At 33.1% G+C, this 10600-nt stretch overlaps 1 long non-coding RNA gene across 1 annotated transcript; it reads left to right on the forward strand.

The window, feature by feature from the left end:
• The first annotated feature begins 293 nt into the window (after positions 1-293).
• Positions 294-4259, forward strand: LOC119643011. The gene is made up of 5 exons (XR_005248197.1): positions 294-406; positions 728-799; positions 3095-3240; positions 3457-3942; positions 4000-4259. It is a non-coding gene; the product is annotated as an uncharacterized LOC119643011 (long non-coding RNA).
• Positions 4260-10600: the final 6341 nt, after the last annotated feature.

The following is a 10600-nucleotide window of genomic DNA, read 5'->3' on the forward strand; positions in this document are numbered from 1 at the left end:
TATCCTTAATCCTTACGAATCATTAAGAGTTAATTAAGACATTTGTATTAGGCAAAGCTGCCAATTGAAATAAGGGAACGACGATCACCTTGAAAGCGGAGACGCCTACAAGAGATTGGATTAGAAAACCTCAATAAGAATACAACATTGCGGTAAGGATGGCGCATAGCATGTCTGTTTTACGTTAAATAAAATTGTAACACGTCTGGGTCCATAGTCTTGTAATAAAAAAAGGTCAGACCTTTAGATATCTATGTTACACACCTTAATTGCAAATTTTTTATTGAGAAAGTATAATCACCCTGATTGTATTTCAGAAATTCTGGATATACGAGAAGTAGCACGTACCACTAATATCCATTGAGCTTCCAATTTAAAAAATTTACCGGCGCAATTAATACAGGAGGTAATTACGTATATTTCGATTAACTTTTGTTTGCGTTTTGTGAGTGTTTTGTGATTCATGCTGAACAAAGTAGCGAATAGAATTCAAAATACATTACAAGTACAAAGTAGAGTACAAACTGCAGTTTGAAGTTTTTTGTACAAAAAACGTGGGTGTCCAAGTTTCATAAAGATTCATTACATAAAATTAAAATATATAATTTGCAACATACTAAATAAGCTTCAATTGTTATGAGCTGCTGCTGCACGGCGTATTAAGGAATTTTTATTAAGTCGTGTTAAGGTTTTTATTGACAACGTTTTGTTTTCTTCGTTATTACAGGGATTTTGTGGAAAAATCATATTATGCTTGAAACATCAATCATATGGTTTTGTGCTGTTTTCGTGAAGAGATGTAAGTATCGCTGGACTTATTTGGTTCTACACGTTATCTCTACGTATTTAGCGCAGATTAATTTTTTTTTTTTTTCGTTGTTTGTTGAATTTCTTTCTTAGCAAGTATGTTGTTAATTTCTCACCGAAGAAATGCTTTAATTCATAAGGACTGTGTCAGTTGACTTAACCGATTTGTCAATCATATTCGAGCAGAGGTATGGAGTAGGGGAAGATTGCACATCTTCTGTCTGCTGACCGTAGAAAATCTGATAATGTCCGTTGAGGAGCCCACTAGGCTTAGCTCTTAAGATGATCGTCCGAACGGATTGATGATAATAAGCGATAGGCCAATATGTAAAGTTATAATTGTATGGTGTTAATTTGAATATAAATTTTTATTTTGTTAAGCCGTCGGTTTACATTCTTATATATATCGCTGTTGTGCCCGTGAAAAACAAGAAAGAAAAAATTTTAAAATATTGGCAACAAATTGCTTTCACTCACAGTGTAACGCAGGCTGTATGGCCATCTACATATAAATAGAAACAATCAAGTTTATTTTGACGCTTCGTGAGTGCATAACGTATGCATTGTGTTTTCAGCTTAAGTTAGTCAATATTAAATTAATTCAAACTCAAAGTGTTTATAACAATATATAATTGAATTATAGGAAAACGACAAATAATAAAATAATATAGAAATATGCTAATAATATAAAAATAGTGAATAAGAATAATATATATCTATAATATAAGATTTTATACGAAGTTTACTTGCTCCCAAGGTTCTTTCCCCACTGACATCTATGTTTATATTTTTGTTTTATTCACATAAGTTCGTATTAACTGAACTATATACAATTTTAGTATACGCGTTTGCAATTTGGTTTTTATTCACATTTGTATCTTGATATTGAATTTGTTCTATTCCTTCTCTTATAAGCTGACGGTTACTCCTGTATAAACCAACGCACCTATAACCACCTAGCCTATAATAAAAAGGACGTGTTCTTCTATGGTTTTTTTTAGTGGTTTTGGTTCATGTAGTAGAGTAAGTAAATTTTACATTACGCATTCTTTTGCAATGTAAGAGTGCGCTGTAAGAATCACTATGGATTTCTTCAGCTTTAGTAAGTAATTTTGTAGCTATTTGAATTGATTGTTTCGTCAAATCACTAGATCTGAGAAGATAAGGGTTTGATATTGTATGTGCAATACCCAAATTACTATAGAATAATTTAAACTCATTTATATAAAATTATGGATCATTATCAAAGACTAAAATAAATTAAATGCAGAGTCTGGCAAAAATAGTAAGTAATAGTTTGTATGGTAGAACATCCAACACTTAATAATTCAATTTTAATGAATTCGGAGTAATGATCAACCATAAGCTAATGTTATTTACTACTGAATTCGAATGTATCACAGCCTAATTTGAACCAAGGCATATTTCCACAATAATTTGTGATCTTGGGTTGGAATTTTTGAATATAGCACATATTTCGCAACTTAATATAGTACTTAAAATATCCGTGCATATATTTGGGCGAAAAACTGTTTGTCGGACAAGGCTTTTTCGTCGCTGTATTCCCACATTGTCCTCATGCAATAGTTGTAGTATTTTATGTCGCAAACTGTTTGGGATCAATGACTGTGTATTTTTTAATATATTATGAATAGAAAAAGTAAAATAAAATATTAAAAAATAAAGTAAAATACGGAATAATGTTAATTTCGACTTGTTATTTCTTATCAGACCTACCTCTTGTTTATATAATCTTGCTCTTTTTTACATATCAAACGTTTTATGATTTCGTTTTTATTTCGTTCAATATATGGAGAGAAGTAACTATTTGTGACAAAAGCGTAGCGTAAATCTTTGGAGTCTTGTCGGTATTTCATGCAAAGGTTTGTGGATGGTTTATGATATGTATCTACAAAGATATCTTGCCTAAAAATGTATCGGTGAAATTTAATGCAACCATATGTATTGCCAACTAAGTCTTTTTCAATTTGAGCGTTGTTTCGCTAAATTACGTTGAAGATGTTCATGCATGATAAAGGCACATGCCAATTTTCGAAATTTCGTTTATAAATTCGATCCTAATGCCATTGAGCGTCAGTTTTAAGTAGATCGCTTAAATTTTTTATTTTTTGTGGATTACTTTGAAGTAAATGGTTGACGATTTCTTATAGGTTGACCTATTCGCCATATTTGACACGACTCTATAAAAACATTAACATCGTTAAATAAATAAGTCGCAGATTTTGGCAAATTTAAATCCTCGCTTTTCCAATTTTGCTTTTTTTAGTGTACGCAAATGTTTTGAAGCTTTGTACAAACATTTGGGATGCTTCCAATTTTTTTGGATTACATGTGCACTTACAGAACATTCACAATTCACTGCCCGAAGGTATTGTACGCCATATTTGAAAATAGTTAAATGCAGAAAAAAATGTAAGTTGTGGCCATAATAATATTAACAGAAATATATATTAACAATTACTAAGTTAAATAGATAGACAATTTACATTTATAACAGTGTACTTATATTATATGTATATGTATACATACACACATACCTTTTATACATAGTACCAATCACATAGATTAAGATATTAATAATTAGTTAAAATCAAATTTAAAGGAAAAATTCAATTTTTCTTTTTATAGCACTTTATTATCATTACTATCGTTTCTGCTATTATTATATTAGATATTTGCAAAAATTGTCATCAGCAATCTTGTAACGTCCGCGTGTATGTGAGTAGGAGATTTCCGTCAGTCGGCTTTGTTCCTGCACTTCACAAATAGAATAGAGTAATTCGTAATAACGGAATTCCGTTAGTTAAGTTCTGTTTTCGTAATTCTCCGCTTACATAGTAGCACTATCTAGAGAGAGAATTATGGAAAGAAAACAAAGTCTGAAGCCCGTCTCTATCCCATAAGTGTAGTTTCTTTGAAATGAAATTAGCGTGGAGGAGTCGAAGTGTATCATCGCGAGAGGTTGGACGTCGGCAGAGAAGAAAACCCTCAGGCAGAACCCACCCTTACGTGTTAGAAATCAGGTCATTACTTTATAGCCTCAAATCTGACGCACTTTGTTCTCATTTTTATGGGTGCCCAGCTACATGAACATTCTTGACAACACCACTGCAGGTATAATTGCATCTTCGATACCATCTCATTTTAATGATCGTGGTCTGATTTCTACAGATTTGAGGGCAATCGACAAAAAACTTTCCGTTTTTCTTGGCAACAGCAATGGAACAATTCACCTTATGATCGTCACGCTATTATACGCTCTCTTTCCACAAATAAATAAAACTCCTTGGTTTGTCACTAGCGGACTTAGGCGTGATATTATTTGCCTTATTAACAAGCTGACGTTTAATCAGAGGAGATGTAATAATCATCTATTCAAAATTAACATAGTGTATTCACTTTATGTACAAGTGAGGCCTTACAATATCCTGATCAAATCCTATTTATCTTTTCGGTGGTGCCACCTCTACTCGCCATTCCACATTTAGCGAATTGTGTGTATGTGGTCTTCATCACAGCAGCATTCTTCGCATTTTGTGTTCTCACAGTTTAACAACTTACTTCGCAATCTTTTCTTTTGTTAAATCATGTCACCAATAAATATGAGCGTTTATAACCAAATTTTGAATCTATTCTCTTTTACACTTTTTTTACTTTCGCACTTATCAATTGTTTCATATGAGACTTCTGTTCTATCCTACGTGGCGGACGAGTAATACGGATGTTTTAATAAAAATTAAAAAAAAAATAACGGGACGGACGAATAACACACAAAATTCAAAATACTCTAATTAAATCAATAATATATATTGTATTTAACTCCAACTTTACTAAGGCTCAAATAAAGAACTCTGGGTTCACATTGGTTTTTTTCTACATATCTTAGCGAATTTTCGAAAATCTATCATGTTTCTCAGCAGTACTCCATTTCGTGGAGTCCGCATTGGAACTAAATCGAGGCATTGTTGTCATCTGTGCTATCAGCTATTATATCAGTGTCACTGCATAGACGAGCATGTCAGATGTAAAGATTGGGTACAAGATTGGTCCCAACACACTATCATGAGGTACCCCAACTTCAATATGACAAATTTCTGAAAAAGCTCCATTTACTTCTACGTAGCATGGGCTATCACTAAAATACGTTTGTAGAATTAGATAAAATGTTTTAGAAGAAGTTTTTCAAGTTTATCATCAAACAATAATACAAATAAAACTAAGAAACTTTCGTAGTCGACTTGTGTTCTGAGTAGTGCGTCTTTTCCTCTCGTCGACGATTTTTTTGATTTTGGTCTTTTCGTATATATGGCTTGTCTCTTTTTAGTTTTTTTGTTAAGCTGGTTATCGCGGGTACAGTGTGCGTTTGTTTTCTTATATTAAAAATATATAAATAATAACAGAATTAAAAAAAAAAATTGATAACAATTGACAATTGAAGTTCTCCACTATTTAGTAGTTCCTTATCTTTTCTAGTGATTGGTTTCTTTGTCCTAAATTACTAAATAATAAACTGACAATAAAAAGACATTATAGCCCGGGGGCCGCCAGATAAAAACACAAATGAGTTTCATTTATTAACGCACAAATCACCACAAAGACAAAAAAATTAATAATTCGTACTTTCCGGTATCGCCAATCAGTGCCATCATTCCAATTGACAAAAAATGTGTGATTACTGTTTCAACAGAGGCTAGCTTAACAATTTCGCAAATCTCTCCTTTCGTTATAAAAAAAAACCCCAAATGGTATTACAACGTATATACGGCTCTGTCTCGACTCTACACGGTGGTAATTTACTTCTTCCCGCTGGTAATCCACGAGCAACAAGGAACTTCACAAACAAAATCACAAGCTAATTTGTGTACAAATTTCGCTGAACTACACAACGAATTTATGCCGGTTAAAGGCCTAATTTATGCTAGGTGTTTAAGACATGTATCGGAAAAAGAAATAGTTCGCGAAATGAGCAATGAAGGTGTAACTGAAGTTTATAAATTTACTAAATTAAATGACGACTGAAAACTCGCTCCCCTACATGAAGGATAATTATGACTTTTGAACGCTATGGGTTACCGCGAACTGTTTATGTGGCTTGGTACTAATGTAAAGTGGAACTCTACATTTCAAATTCCACCAGATGCAAAAACTGCCAACGCCTGGGTCATATTGCAAAAATATGCAACAATGCGCCATCTTGTGCTAGCTGTGATCTTCCTACACATGCTGTAAGCTGTACCCCTTAGTTTCTGCATAAATTGCAATGATCTACATTCTGCTTTAGACACACAATGATCACGTAATGTACAAATGCGTGAAATTCTAAAAATCAAAACAGAAAATGACTGTAGCATTGGCGAGGTGCGACGCAAGTACCGAGAAATAAATCCAAATGAAATCGGAGTAATTAAAAAAACTAATACCTACGCTGCCGTCGTCTTGCAAATCGACTTTAATAAACCTCTAACTCCAATTTTTGTGAATGACAAACCTGTTCTATCATCAGCCAAAAACCATATTGAAAAACCGGATCTATCACCAGCCAAAAATAATATTGACAACACCAAAGCAATAACAAATATAAAGCCTAATAAATTAAATACCACAGAGTCACTAGGTCTCAACTTCATTCAACATATTACAAGTTGTAATGAATTTAATCTTTCATCCTTCAATCAGCCTTCAATTTCAAATTATTCACATGTGCCTGTTCGTTGCACTTCAAACCACCTCAGTACCGATTATTCTGCTGGTAAGAATGAATTATTCACGCAAAATTTCTATAGCGATATTGTCGACGAAAACGAACAACACTACATGACAACAGTCTTGGGACTGTTTTAGAGAAAGCATCATTCAAAGCAATCTCTGCATTTTAAAAGATGGAAGACCAACGCATTTTTCAACTCATGATGCCATATTGATTTAAATTGTTGCTCTCCTTCAGGTCTTCCTTTGATTGCCTTGTCTATCTGTGATGATTTTTATAATAGTGACCACTTTCCCATCATAATGGGTCTTAACCTTTCAAACTCTCCGTTTACTCCGGCAAAACAAGTTATATTTGAAAGGATGTTCCCACAGCTGCTTATTTCTCTATTCCGCAAACGATAGATTTTTAAACGAGCGGGGCCTTCTTTTGTTATTAAGAAAAAACCAAATTGATTTATGGTACAGCTTTAGAAGATGTAATCATGATCATTTGTTATTATATAAGATGGCCAATGCTCTATTCAGGAAGATATTACGAAAATCGAGTTTTGAACTTTTTTCGAAAATAACTCACAGAACCACATTATTCGAAATTTCTGCCATCTGCCCTCCCAATAAAACTTTAAACAGATGATGAGATTTCTAATTATTTTAGAAATACAGCAACTTCCCCAGCGCCTTCATCGAAAATAAAAAATGTCCAAAATTGATTACAAAACATTAACTTGGCTTCAAGAGGGATAGAGGATGCACCGACGCCTTTTACATATTTATTATATTACAAGCAAACCAATTTCTGAACGGAATCATGTAGCAATTCTTTCAGTTGATTTCGAAAAAACATTTAAGAGAGTTGGTCTTCATGTTATTTTAAGCCTCATCAAATCACGGACTGTTTGACCAAAATTCTTCAACTACATCAAATCATTCGTGTCGCATCGACGCTTTAAAGTTAGAGTTAACGATTATTTCTCTGATTCTTTTCCACTAATGAATGGCATTCCACAAGCATCTCCTCTTTCTGTCACCCTTTTTCACATCGCTTCCAATGAAATTAATAAAGTTCGGCCTTATGCCGAGAATTGAACATTGTCTCTACGCGGACGATGTATATTATCTAAGAAAAGAAAAAGATAACACTAAAACAGTCAACATCCCCGAATCTATTGTACGCGTGATTTCCACGCGGGCAAATTCTTCATGCTCTAAAATTTCAATACAAAAATCAAAAAATAATGCACGTCTGTCGAAAGCAGATATGTGATGCAGAAAATCGGTTGATGCATATGAATAACTTACCAGTGCAAAATGTATAGACCCTCAACGTTCTCGAGCTCACGTTTTCTAACAAATATTGTCGGAGTTTGAATAAAAAATTCCATTTCAATAAAGGTGAATTTCGTACAAAGCGTTGCTTGGAAAAGTCATGAGCACATTAACATTATTGCTTAGATTCCCAAAATGCTTATTTTAGCAAGATCAACTATGGTTCGATAATTTATGGCAATAACTACAAACCTAATATTAACATCCTTAAACCGGTCCATCTTAGAGCAAGTTGATATGCTTTCCGCACGACGCTCATCGACAATATTATAATTGATACTGTTTTCTAGCTTTAGAAAATAGACTTTATAAGTTAAAAGCTAGAATCGTCCCAAAGTTTTTTAATTGAAACAAATCTTTTCTCGGTGAATATGTGAAAAAGATTATTGTTGCCAAGCTAATTCGAAAGTCACCATCCGCAATTGACTACTGCATTGTGTCGAGAACCAATTAAATATTCCTTTAAAAATTTCCGTAATTTGTGTCTTAAGCCTCCATGAATTTTGAAAGACTATCCTTTTGACATTTTGCTGTGTATATACAAGAAAGTAGGCAATCCAAATTCTAATTCTTCCGGAATCTAATTGCTGAAAAAACCCAAATACTGGAGACTAACGGTTGAAGTCTTTTATATATTGATTTTTTAAAATCCGTTAGTCTGCCATCTGCTTATGCCGTGGTAGATGCTTCAGGGCAGGTTCTTCTTAATCACATATTCCGCGAAAGTGCTTCAACTTCCACAACCGAAGTCAGAGCAATATTTCACGGTACGAGCTTTTCTAATAAAGATAAACTCAAAACTGTCTTCAATTAACCCTCAATTCATTTCCCCTTTATATCCAACAGATATTGAGAAAATCAAGTTCAAAACATTTTCGAGAGTTTGCTTTGGCCATACAATTGCAACTCACCGATTGGTCTTAAAGAAGTCTTCTCTTTCAGTCTGCAATTGTAGACAAATTTTCACTATAAAGAACATTTTTTGTGATTGTCTTACCTTTTTAGAAGTATTGCATTTCGAGCAATTAATTCTATGGCCATCCTAAGACCAGCTATAGAACGCAATATCAATATAATATGTTACTTTATTAAAACTGTAATGTTCTTTTCTAAAATAGAGCCGCTAGCGTGTGTTGCTAGTGCTCAATCATTTTATCTTTTCAGTGTAAGAGTTTATTTCACTAGTCTAAAATTATAATAATAATAAGTTTATTTTATAATTCGGTATGCTAGACTTTCTCAAAAGCTTGCTATACATCTAAAAATGTCTCTGAGCAATATTTTTTGTCTTCGAAAACATCTTGTATATAAGAAACTATACGATGGCATTGTTCCATATTAAGTTTATTACAACAATTATTGATGAGAAATATTTTTTGAAATATTTTAGGGAATGTAACTAGCGAACTTATTGGACACGATGAACAACACTTTCTGGTTTTCTGGGTTTAGGCATCATTATTTGCGTATTTCCATGGCGAAGGAAGGTGGAAGGTGGTTTAGTTTCAAGACAGATTTGAATATTAGTGTAATGAAAACAGTTCCTCTTTTTCGTAAAGCCTGAACAACTTTTGCAGCAATACAATGGTATACCAGAGATATTTTGCAATTAAGTGTCATTATCTCTTCTCCAAGTCCAAGATAGGAGGCAATTAAAGAAATTTACTATTTTTGTGTCAGGACTATTATTTAAATCCTGAGGCTGGAAAGTTTTTACAAATACAAAACAAATGCTTCTGCTTTGACTTTATCTGTTTTCTTTCATAAACTGTCTTCGTTTTTGAGAGGTATAGTTCGCTTTACTGAACGTTGTAAGTACCTAGTGGCATTCCATAAGTAAAACTCATAATTTTTAGAAGCGCCAAGATTTTTTTACGAAGTTGTCGGCCTATTAATTTCTTATTTCTACCAAACGAAGTTTAAGACTCTTAAGTGCTTTGTTTGCATTGCATTACTCTTTTGGATTTATACTCGCCATGTAAATACTACTTAATCTTCGTTTGTTTTAACCATTGTTCTGATTTCAGTGGTTACGAAAAATTAGTTTTGATGAATGTGGTTCGTGTTACTAGGTGTTGATAAAAATCCAACTTCATGAATCAGATTATCAAATGTTTCCACAATATCTTGTAATTCGAATGCTAATTTAAGTGATACGTTTAGATTAATGTTTCTATTTAGCCAAGTAGTAAACATTTTAAAATCAGTCTTATTGTTAAGATTGTTATATTTTTTTAAATTGACAATGAAGAAAAGTATTCAAGTTTACTACAAGAGGTGTGTGGTCAGAGGTAAGTTCCAGTCAGTTATTTGAAGCACATTGCTGGGTATTACAAGATATACTATCAAATGCAGTAAACCGAGTATTTTTGATAGGTCTGTCGGCCAACACGTAGGACTACCTATAGTAAATATTAAATAATTGTTGTTATTTATGCATTTGCATAGTTCTCTGCTTTCAGTCAGTGTGTCTTTACAGCGCCCATTGATGTTTGGCTTTGAAGTCATCCCCAATAAAAAATCTTGGTCCAATAAATTTTGAAATGTTTGGAATTTTACAGAAAATCGCAGTGGACAATATATAGCGCCTATCGAGATTTTTATTGAGTCACAAATAAACTTCACATCGCATTTTAATGAAAACTTTATTAATATTGCTACTCCGGCATGGCTCTAGATGATCAGAATTTACTAAATTGTAATTTTTTACTTTAAAAAATAATGCCGTAGTAAAACG

Source organism: Glossina fuscipes, unplaced genomic scaffold (assembly GCF_014805625.2).
Source record: "Glossina fuscipes isolate IAEA_lab_2018 unplaced genomic scaffold, Yale_Gfus_2 308, whole genome shotgun sequence".
NCBI classification, from domain to species: domain Eukaryota; kingdom Metazoa; phylum Arthropoda; class Insecta; order Diptera; family Glossinidae; genus Glossina; species Glossina fuscipes.